This window comes from Protopterus annectens, chromosome 5.part1 (assembly GCF_019279795.1).
Source record: "Protopterus annectens isolate FY-2018-M chromosome 5.part1, PAN1.0, whole genome shotgun sequence".
Lineage (NCBI taxonomy): Eukaryota > Metazoa > Chordata > Ceratodontiformes > Protopteridae > Protopterus > Protopterus annectens.
Window position 1 is genome coordinate 408,881,550 of NC_056736.1, and position 12,447 is coordinate 408,893,996.

The 12,447-nt window shown below is 37.5% G+C and overlaps 1 protein-coding gene across 3 annotated transcripts in view; it reads left to right on the forward strand.

Moving 5' to 3' along the window:
* The window catches only part of PPEF1 (protein phosphatase with EF-hand domain 1), an 829,637-nt gene that overhangs the window by 561,101 nt on the left and 256,089 nt on the right, over window positions 1-12,447 (forward strand). The gene's annotated exons all lie outside the window — the stretch shown is intronic.

Below are 12,447 nucleotides of genomic sequence, written 5' to 3' on the forward strand. Positions count from 1 at the left end.
AGCGAAGCCACAGAACACCAAATTTTTTCCCAGGGAAAAAATTTGGTGGGCCGTTTTCATGGCTTTGCTATTTCCTCCACTGTGGTGCAATCTTGGAGTTGGTATATTTAAGTAGGGAGGGTACAGTCTGAAGTATAGGTATGTTTTTTGGTTTTGTACCGGAACAGTGATTTTTTTTTTCCCCTGGGAAAAAAAATCGCTCTTCCGAGTGTTCAAAGTTATTGCATTTCAAACTTCCAGATTCGACATTTACATAATCAAATTTATGACAGTTCGACTATGTAATATAGAACTATATTGTTAGTTTGAACGCACAATTGTCCGAATGCTGAAACATCAAAATAGTGAAGCCGTCGAACACTGAATTTTTTCCCAGGGAAAAAAATTTGGTGGGCCGTTTCCACGGATTTGCTATTTCCTCCACTGTGGTGCAATCTCGGAGTTGGTATATTTAAGTAGGGGGGTGTGGGAAGCACATTAGGAACAGTCTGAAGTGTATGTGTGTTTTTTGGTTTTGTACCAGAACAGCAATTTTTTTCCCTGAGAAAAAAAATTGCTGTTCTGAGTGTTAGAAGTTATTGCATTTCAAACTTCCGGGTTCAACATTTACGTAGTCGAACTTATGACAGTTCGACTATGTGATATAAACCCTTTTTTTATACCCTTAACCAGAGCTAAATCCATTACTAGGTGACCTAGGCAGTTGCCTATGTTCTCCTGGCTGAGGTGTTGCACCATCATTTAATTTTTAATTAAAAAAACTGAATTGCTTGCGTTTTTTGAGAGTATTCTTCATAGATTTATAGATTCATAGACTGTTACTAGGCTAACGACCCAGGGGGCCTGTCTAAGCCTAGCCATGTTTTCCCAAAAGAATAACGATGTTCTGTATCCAAATAGGACATTGAGTGCCAGGCATTTATAAGCTACCTCTGTCCATAATGGACATGTGTGCCAGGCCTACCTATTCCCATCCACGTATATAGGTTGTGCTTAAACTGGGTAATAGACGAACTCAGCTTCACATGCATGGGAAGCCTGTTCCATAGGAGGGGGCAATCTCTGTGACACATACTGTCTTTCCAGCATGTTCTGTTTAAGTCACAGTCAAAATTCAGGTCTCTAGACCTTTAAGAATGCACTCTTTATGAATTGACATGCACGCACATTTCTGTTGCTCCTGCTGTTCCACAAGTTAATTAGCCTGCTCAGGCTCAAACTTTGCATGTTGGTTACAGGAGAAAAGAGCCTGAATCCTCTGCACCAACTCCCAGACTGCTAAACAGTTTCAATAAATTTTCAAGAAATTGAGAGTTTCACTGAATTCTTCAAGGAATCATGAATCTGTTTTCAATGTGCAACTGTTTTCTTTAGCAAACAGCCATCAGTGTTTATGCTATACAATTTGAAAACACTGTTATTTAGCAGATTATGTAATGTAATTGCCTTTGGTGTAGATGGATAGGGGTTCTACTAAGCAGCAGGTAGATGGGCTACTGGTACTGTGGTATACTTCATGGGGAGATGGGGGGCTGCATTTTTGAGTGTATCCTCCTTTGGTTGAGATGCCTAGTAACTATGAACCTGTTGGTGTGTCAGCCATTTGCTATTGCAATATCTTACCATTTTTTATTTAACATAGGCAATTTATTCATGATCAGCAGACACTGAATTTGTAGATGAAACACTGAAATGTAAATTTGTTTGCCAGCAGCAACCTTTTCATTAGTTACAGATCTCAGATTGTGCGTGTTGACTCATATTGGTGGACTGTAATGACAGAAGTTTGAGAACCCTTTTATTGTTGAAATGTTCTGTAATGGGTGTTTTTTTGTCATTATTGGTTCATATGTTCTGTTTCATTGATTACATGAAAAATGTTCACAATTACAAATTTAAAACACACTCTAAAAGTGGTGCTGTATTATACAAGGAATATAATTTAATGCAATCAGAAAGGTGAATCAAAGAACATGCGCAAGTATGCATGGTACTAAAAATGTGTGCAAGGGGCCTATGATTTGAAAACAGCCCAAAGCTAAACTTAATCCGTGACTGGCCAGATGCATTTGAATGTGGGTTTCAATGCTGTTTCAAGGGCATAGACATTTACTGTTTATGCTATGTCTGTATTTTTTTTAGTAAATGGCTACCAGTGTTTGTGCTATAAAATTTGAAATAAAAGTTTGAAATTAAATCCAAATGCCTGTAATCATTACAGAAGTAAAGAAGAAAATAGTATCACACTGAGAGGTCTGACCAGTGTTTATGGTAACTGGGGAGAGATAAAGTAATGGGACACTGGAATGGCTTACGGGGGGGGGGGGGAGAGTAAGAGTTGTGGGGAGGGGGGGGGTCCTGATCCATTACCCTGCCTAGGCCCCATTTCACCATGATCCAGCTCTCCCCTTACCTCTCTCTCTCTCCTTGTCACCATTTAGATGCAAATTCTTTTTATATTAGTAGGTTAATTTCCATTTCTCTTTATAGTCACTCAAAATGAACACACCACTCCAGATGGAACATTAGTGGTACCTCATCCACTGGGTGCATCTCTGGATCCCAGTCCAAAATAGTTCATGAATCGGAGCCCCTTTTTAGTAAAATCCAAAAAGTCTATCTTGAGTATAATCAAATAAAAGAACAGTAAAATATTTATTATAGGTTCATAGGTGGGTACTAGGCTATTGGCTCTAGGGCCTGTATAAGCCTAGCCAAACGGTACCCTGGCTTTTGCCACCCAAGAAAATTATTTTCCTGTGCCCCTGTCAAGCAGAGCCACAGAAGTGATCCCCGGGGTGAATTTCCTATCTCCCATCCAATCAAGATTTTTCTTGGAGTGCTAATAGGTTCATAGGTTCATAGGTTAGTACTAAGCTAATTGCCCTAGCGAGCCATTTTAAGCCTAGCCAATTATCCCTTGTGAGACTCAAACACTGCACCTTGTGTTTGTAAGGCAAACACCTTAACCATTAGGCCACACTCCCAAGAAGCTTTGCTTGATATAGATAGGTAGTTTGTTCCAGAGTATGGGAAGTCTCTGGGACAGGAATCTAGCCCTCCAGCATGTTCTACTTATTGCGGTGACAAGATGTAGGTCCCTAGAGCATGTAGCTCGGAGGGATTGGGATTTCTTTAAGTTGAGCATGTCCAACAGCTCTGGGCTTGGACATAGCTTTGTATGTTAGGCAGAGATTGCCTCTGAGTAGGCGATATGTGATAGAGTAAAGCTGGAGTTTTTTGAGACGGTCTGTGTAGGGCATCTGTTTGAGGCCAGTAATCCTCTTTGTGAGTTATTTCTGCGGCCTTTCCAATCGTTGTAGATGTCTTGTGAGGTACGCACCAAAAGGGGAGTTGTACTCTATAATGGATCTAATGAGTGATGAGTAGAGGGGAACAATGACCTCTTTTTTCCTGGATGAGAAACCTTTTGTGATGTGGTGTGCCAAATAGAAGGATTTCCTGACTACTGTGGTGATTTGATTATCAAAGGCCGCATAGTCAAATGCAAAACTATGCAGGACTTTGTCCTGTACCTCATACATTAACATAAGCAACTGCAAAGTCAGAAAACCTCACAACAAGTTAAAAAATTCAGCAATCACCCCTTCAGTTAATTGGGCTTGATATTTGGGCTGCCATTAAAAAGCAACATGCTGACATAAAGGGAAAAGGTTTTTATAATCCTATCTTGCCACTTCCACATCTTCCTCTTCCCAAACTGCTCACTTCCAAAAGAGGATGAGACCTCCTCAGCATCTTAGGAAGATTTTCAAGCATTGTATGGTCTTGTCCCAACTGGTGTTGGCCAAGTCACACAGGAGGATGACTCCACTGACCTACTTTTCACATTCCTGACTCTGGTCTGGGACAGTCAGTGGGAAATAGTTCTCTTACATTCACTTTGTCTTAGAGAGCATCTCAAGAGACTGGTGGGACCAGACCTACATTTTTAATTATATGCTGATTTCATTCATCCTTCCTCTTAAAGAGCTTCACTGGTGAATCAACCCATTTCAGATGAGCACTTAGAAGAGTCTTATACTTTGTGAATCAAAGGGTTTATAGATGTTCATTTTTCTCTTACTTCTTCCTTGTTTCAAAGGGGAAAAACATCGTCTATCCAGGTTTGGTCCTTCAGCATCTCTAACACATCTGGTTTTGAGTGATCACACTGCGCAGTGTCACTGACATGACTAATATTTTAGGCACATCAAGACACAGGGGAACACTTCATAATCCTGAAATTCTGAAATACCGAATTTCAGAATCCCGAGATTATAAAGCCAAAAGCTCAAAAGTTCGAAACCCCAGAAGCACGAATTTCAAAATCCCGAAGTACGGAGATTTTGAAGTAGCGCTTCTGGTGTTGTGCTGTGTGAAGGGATAGCTGGAAGTTCAGGTAAGTATTTATGTTTAAGGGTTTTGGTTAAGGGCTTTAGTATGTGTCCGTGTGTTTGGTTACTGTGATCTGTGTGTGCGAGGGGAATGCAGCTTGTATGGTGGTGTTTTTGTGTGTTTGTCTGTGTAGTGCGACCGTGGAGTTAGTATATTTAAGTAGGGGGTGCAGGGGGGCTTGCCCCCCTGCTTGTATGTAGTGTAGGTTTGAGTGTTTGTGTGTTGGGGGAAGCTGTGTATATGTGTGTGTATGGTTAGTGTAGTGTACGCGATTTTAAAATTCGCGCTTCTGGGGTTTCGGGATTTTCAGGTTTCAGCTTTATGATCATGAAATTCGATATTTCAGGATTTTAGGATTATAAAGTGAATCCAGACACAGAGTGCTAGTCTTCTTGAATATATGGATAACAGTGCTCCTAAACCCACCTCTGAAGCATCCGTATATAGGGTAAATTCCTTTAGAAAAGTCAAAGATCATTAACTCATTCACTGCAATGGAGCTCAGGAGGTTTGCACTGTAACTTCCAATGGGCAGAGCCTAAGCCTTTTGACAGAATCAATCTTAGGAGTTTTCTGAGGAAGATGGTGTATTGTAACCGACGAAAAGCTTGGGAGAAGCTTAAACCTAATAAATTTTGTTCATTTTACATTTTGTCGACTTGGAGTTTTATTTTGGTGTTCTCGAGGGACGGAGGAGTTTTGTGCATCTCATCTCTTTCACAGAATCAAATTGTCTTCAAATTTCAAACATCTCTGGACCCATATGGTTATGAAAGAAGTATAAATGGGGAACTCTTCAGCACAAACTATTTTTTATAGTAGTAGTTTTCTTAAGGTTCTAGGTCTTAAACTGATTTTTATAATTCACAGTAAATACAGTAACTATTTACATTTGTAATATTTTGTAAACAATTTACAATATCTCAGCAACCACTCAAGTTACACACATACTGTCAGCAGCATTTTATTCATCTAGCTGAAAGCTTTCATATGAAGCTAAGGAGTTCTGTCAACATTATTTGGTTGTTGAGATATTTAGAAAAATGTGAAAATTATATCTATATAAATTAATATCACAAAATCAACTGTTAATATCTATTTACCTGCACTAGACAGAGGTCAAACATTAATGCAATTGAGTTTTCCATTATGTAAGCTTTAAGAAGAAATCTTTTAAAACCTTGTACTTGATATGGTTTTGGAATTATTGATGCAAATATGAACAAGTGATATTTGATGCCTAGAGGTGTCAGGCACCTAGAGGCATCATACAGATTTGATGAGCACTGCCTCAGAATGTAATATACTTTTTATCTCATTAAATGCTCATCTGTCCTGTGGCAGCATTATAATTTGAAAGGCCCATTTTTTGTGAAACCTGTCAAAGTGCAAGCAATATTTTTACAAAATTAGGTATAGGTTTTCTGTAGTACTCAGCTAGTCCAAGAAAATCCTTCACTTGACCTTTAATGGAGGGTGTAGAGCACATTTTAACAGCCTTAATTTTTTATAGCTGTAGACTTACCACCCCAATTCCTATAATGTATATATAATACTTACCATCTACCGTGTTCTGTTTACTGTTTTTAGCATTCATAGTCAGGCCCCTCTGACATGTAGACTCTTACACAGCCTTACCTTTGAATAAGTGAGGCTCCCAGTCCTCTCAATTGAAGAATACTTCACCCAGGTGTGGTACAACATGTCGGGAGTGAGGCTTAACTATTTTATCAATTAGCCTCTGGAGTTCTATGCAAACCAGTCATAGCCCTCTGTATTTAACTAGATATCCCTTGTTTACAAAGAGCTGCTCTTTTATGGTAGAGGGAGAAAGCAGTATCTGCAAATACCCCTTTTGTCTCCAATGTTGACAAATATGAGGCCTTTACAAGGTTTTTAGTTCATCAGTTGTAAAATGAGAATACAAAAGATTAGTTCAGATAAAATCACTTTAGCTAGCAGGTCTAGGAAACCCTGTTTCTGATGTCCTCCCTGCGGGAGGAATAAAAATGCCTTGTTGAAGTTTCAAATAGTTCATTCGGTTAAGTAGGTAGATAGATGAGTGTTCTTGTTCTAATACTTAAATTCAGCAGGTTGGTTATTTAAAGGCAGTTACAGACAGTGGTGGGACTCGTGGGAGGGTCAGGGGAGCAGTTTTGAGGAAAATCTGGGAGACGGAAAAACATGGAACCAATCCCAAAGCTTAGTAGTTAGTCACTTATTTGAATATTCCTAAAAGTTTCACAAGGGTTTATCATTACCCGTTCAGCATCGTGTGGAATCTCATTGTTAGTTAAAAGGTTTTTATTTTTTAACAAACAAAAAATTACAGCACACCAGAAGCTACCACTATATATTTTAGAAAACACTTTTGGCTGCTTCAGGTTAATCTAACAGAGTGGTTTGTACACAGGGTTTTAGTTTGATCATTGTAAATGCTTACTTTTATGAGGCTATCACCAGACTTTATTAGCCTGTTTTGTATCACATGTAATATGAGAGGCAGTGTCTGCCTTTCTGGGGCTCATATTATTTGAAGCAAATTATGAAACTTTTATTGCAGAACTTTTTCTAGTCTGATTTGTCCTTACCAGTGAGAGGCTATGCCCACTTTTACAGGGCTCATATATCCTGAAATACATTATGAAAGACTAATCTTCTCTTGTTTGGTAAAAAGGATAACAGTGCCAACTTATAAGAGGCTTATTTACATGACTAATGTGACTAGTCCTCATTCTTCTTCCTGATAAAGACCGACCTTTTTATATGCAGAGGAGGTATTCAATTAGAGCCCCACTAGGTAAATCCCATTTTTTGGAAAAATACATACATCTAGAGAAATATCTTACAGTGAAACAAGTCACAGTGCTTATTTTTACAGAGTTCATGGATATGTGCATGTAGGACGAAAATGTAAATACAGTTGTATACCTCAGAATCTAGAGCCAGGAAGAGGCTTGGTAGTGTTGATCCAGTCTGGAACACCATGCTCTGAGACCAGATGGATTCTCCCGCTCACTGTGGATACCTCACGGCAACCAGGTATAAATGTTCTAGCCACATGGCCCTCACACTCACATAATTGGCATTACAGTGAAAGTTGTTATTCAAGTGCCCCTGTCCTCACTGTTGTATTCGTTACAGGATAGGCACAAAAATGATCTGAGATAATTATTCTTATTAAAGGTTTTGTGTAGTCTGCAGTTTACCACTTAGTGGATGTTTACTCCATGGGCACAAAAAGCCTAAACAAAGATACTGTGTTGTTTTATGGATAATGAAACTGAATTCCAAGAAGATGATTTTGCTGGGGCCTGAAACTAGTCATCTTCATGAAACATCTTATCCATAAGACTGTTTACCTCAAATATCTAAGGATTCTGTAAAATGATAGTTCATGCAAAATTTATAGCGTTGGAATAAAACTTTGCAATGTTTTTGGGAAGGACTATCTTATCTGAAGACTGACTTTTGTTTTTTACCAAGCAACTGTTAATAAATAATCTCAACATACATCATTAATTGAATACAACATTAAAAAATGTAATTCATCACTACTGATTTAGGTTAATTAAATCTATAATGTTACTCACTGACCTGACAAGCTAAATACAGGAAAAAAACTTTGTCAGACTTCCCAAGTGTCAAACAAGTTATTTGCCACTCAGGATGTAATTACATTGACAAGTTAAGTTAAAAAGTTAAATGACACTGAGCAATAGTGAGGACATTTCCTTGTGTTATTCACTAATCAGTTGATAACCAACATGCAACCCATGGCTCTCATGGACATTTGCCTCATGTGTGACACCATTTTGCCTTGTTTTACTCTTGCCTCTTATCCATCTGACAGTGCCTGGTGTACTAATAGCTTGACAACTGCTTATTAACACAACCTGATCCTTAGGAAAACGGTGCTGGGTACCAATGAATAAACCATGCTTCTCTATTCATTTTTTAATCTGAGAATTATCTGTGCATTTCAATGTTAAGCCAATGATACAAGCAAGGAACTATGCTAAAATAGTTGGGAACACTCATGTTAACCTGACTTTTACAAGTGAAATAATTAAGATATATTTGTAGACTTTATGGACCTCTTCCCTCGATAATCTGTGTAGCTTTACATTAGAGTGCACATCAGTGCACACATTTATTTGTTTATTGGCGATTTGTCAGCAACAAGCGAACATCTGTTTTAATTTGCCTTGCTAAACTTTGTGTTTCAAGGTAATTGACAAAAAATCACAAAAGGCTCTTCAGATTGTAAGTCATAAAGAATGCATACATGTCTCACCTCATGAGATCGTTGCTTGAGGCACTAAGTGATTGCAACAAGTCAGATATGATTTTGCCTTATTGTTTAATCAGTGAGTAGATAAGCTTAGCATTCCTTGGGCAGGGCTACTTAATCTTTCACCAACAGACACAAACAGTTACTATTTTATTGGTTCAAAACACTGATTTCTGGTTGTATGTAAATAATTTTGCATTCATGTGTTGCTACTATCAAACATCTCAATCTCCCATAGCACTGGCCTTTAAATATCATAGCAGAGGGTCAGAAAGAGGTGCACCTTATTATTTTTCACAAAAACAGGCCTTCATATACTATGATTCTTATAGATAGTGATAGGGAATCTCTACAAAAGCTAAGTTTATTTATTAAATAAAGTATGGAGTTATAAACAGATTAGACTTCATGAGGAACATCAGTAACTGGGATGAGCGAGGCTAAATCTAAAGGCCAAAATAATAACAGTTGAGAGGTATTGCAACTGTTCATAAAAAGTCAATACTTCTGAACCATTAAGGCTGATGACATTTCTCACAGTTGTATTATTGCAAGTGTTTTTTATTAGGAGTTTTTGGCTATGTACCTGTGTAAAATAAAATTTAATCTTAGCAAACTTTCCTTAATTCTGTTCCTTGGTTTATATATGGACATGATTTGTAATCTATCAAAGCTTGTTGAAAAGGGAAAATGGAAAAGTACTGCCTTGACAATCTAAACTCAACAGGCTCTGCCCACACTGGTCAGTGATCTGAATGGAAAGGGGTCTGAATGGAGAGATAATAAAATCAGCAAGGAAAGGAAATTAATATTGCGGAAACTGAAGTCATCCTCACGTCTTGGTGAGTACCTTCATGAGGTGTACCCTGTTTTTAGAAAATCTCACCAAGATGACAGTGCTATATAAACTGTAAATAACATATCTCATGGATAGAAATAGGTTAAAAAAATGCTGGGTGCACAAGTCCCAGGATAAAAAAGTGCCCAATCCTGGTAGATGCACTGGTGCCAGGACTGGAAAAAATGACAGTGTAGAATCCTCAAGGTATGGAAACATTTCTACAATGGGGTTAGGCCAGGGTCAGGGGGAGGATGGCTCCCTGTTGTAGAAGGAAGTAGGAGTCCACGAAAAACACAAAAACTTACAGGCCAAAAAAGAACCATAAAGATGATAGAGTGGATTACTGAGGATAACAAATAAATTACATATTGTTACTATTATGCAAGTAGCCCAGAATTTCCAGAGAGAAGATAAACAAAAAGATTAAGAGGGAAGCTGGTGGAAAGAAAAATAGTAGGTCTCATAAAAAAGAATTTATAGTCGTATTTAAATATGTTACCAATACATGTAACTCAGTATGAATTGTAGGAGCCAGTTCTGGGCACACTGCAGGTGCTAAGAAGAACAATTCCAGTTAATATCAAAAACTGAAACAATACTAATTTCATTAACTTTAATCATACTTTGAATTAAGAAAGGGATCCATTCCCATCATGGTATTAGAAATGCAAAAGAACTGGAGAAATTGAACTGCATCAGTTATTTGGCTGTTTAGCTAAAAAAGCAAATCTGGGAAGACAAATCTTCCAAGGTAGTTATATAATGCTTATGTGAACAAAAACTGCTAAATGCTTAATGATCATTCAATAATATGTGTATCAAAATTGTTAAAAACTCAGAGCAGAAGGCAAGCGAGAAACTAGTTATTTTTGCAATACTGCATACACGAATAGTTACAAAACTAATACAGTTCCAAATGATGTAACTTTGCATGCCAATAAATCATTGTCCATTTATATGTATTAAAGAAGCTATAACATTATAAGAATATCATCTGTGCCAAATAATGTTAGTTGTACTGGCAGATATAATACAGCACCATAAATCACAGCAGCTGAAATGTAAGGCAAGTGGCAATAAAACATCCCGGCTTTATAGATATATTTAAACCTGCTGCAGAAGAACACAGACCTAAAAAACAAAAGTGAGAAGTAATAGCAGTACACAGAGGCTGTATGACCCAGCTGGTGTTCATTAATGTTTGTGCTGAACTGGAAACCCATTTCACATTTAAAAACTGTGTTTTGTGTGTATGACAGTGAAGGGTTACTCACTCTACAGTGCAGAACTGGCAGGTTCTTCAACACAGTAATGTGTGTGTGTATGTGTGTGTGTGTGTGTGTGTGTGTGTGTGTGTGTGTGTGTGTGTGTGTGTGTGTTTGGGGGGAGGATTGTGTAAGGAACTAGTTCTATTTCGGATTACAGCACAAAGTAAAATGTATATATGTGCATAAACATCTAGCATTTATCTCCACAAAGTTCCAAAATACAGCAGAGACTGCACTAAGTGACCCAATGGGACATAACAGTTAGCTAGGTTTATGAGTGCAGTTCATAGGTTTTCTTATATTATGAACCCACCACATTCTGAAAGAACAGTTAATAATTACCTGCAATAACTGAACATTAATTACAGGGTATCAAATTTAATTTCTCATGAGTTAAGAATAGCACTATCCAAATATGTTATATTACCTAGAGTATGACTTGTCCATCATTTTTTTAAACTCCTCAGTAAACACTACCCTGCTTCAAATTACTGTAAACAAAATATTTCAATTCATCTTTTTTAGTAGTAGGAAAACATCACTGTCTACTTTTACAAAACTGAAACTGGATTTCCATTTAATGAAAGACAGCACAGTGTATTTCTGCAGTCCTATTCAAGCTAATTAAACAGCATATATGCATATTAAAGGGTTTACCTCTCTCACACAAAAGGTTCATAGTTTGATCCTCATCTGTGAAGGCAATTGTCTAGACTTAAAATGGCTGACAAGGACAGTCAGTTTAATACTTACTAATGAATGTTTTCTGCCGTATGTGCATTGTGTAACAGGTTATGTTTCAGTTCCCCCATGATCCTAAAAAGCCAAAAGCGGGCATCAGACATGTATTGAATGAATAAATGTATAGCTCAGTTTTTCAACTAAAAGAGTGCAGATCCGATCAAGATACAACTTTAATAAAAGAAGACAATCGTACTCAACTATATTTACCTGACAGTCATGACTGAGTGACTTATCAACCTGTGTGCATTGTAACACATTCACAAAATGACATAGAATGGCTCCAGTGAAATCAGGAAATAGATATTTGACTCCAAAATTCCAGCAAAATATGAAATAATGTTCTCAGTTAATTTCACATTATCATCAGCTCAAAGCATGTAATATGAATTGAAATGAACTGTTTTACAGCTTTCCTTTTGGTTTATTCTGCCTCATATTCTTCAACAGACTGCATTCTTCTAAAGACATGCGTCTGGAGCATTTCTCCCCGGGCCTTTGCTGAAAGCAGGCTTTGTGGAGCCTAGTCAGACGTTTCCAGTCAATAAATGTTAAATAAATAAATAAATAAAAAATAAAAAAGACTGTTGTGGAGAACTGAGTGTTTAAACACCTATTATGTTGGACTGGGAGAATAAGCAGGTACAGCCAGATGAATTCTACTTTTTCATATTAACATATTATTAAAATAGTGTTTTAGTGATTTGTTAAAGAGAAGCCAGACCTCTCAAATGTTCTTGTTTTGGGGAATGTTCCTAGTGTCATGCCTGACTTATCCTTTCACAAAATGTCCCTATTTTGGAGATATGTTCTTATTTTCAGGCCTAATTTACCAATCACACTTGTTGTTTGAAGCTGTATAGAACACAGAAAACCACACTACATGACAAACATAACTAGTGGTA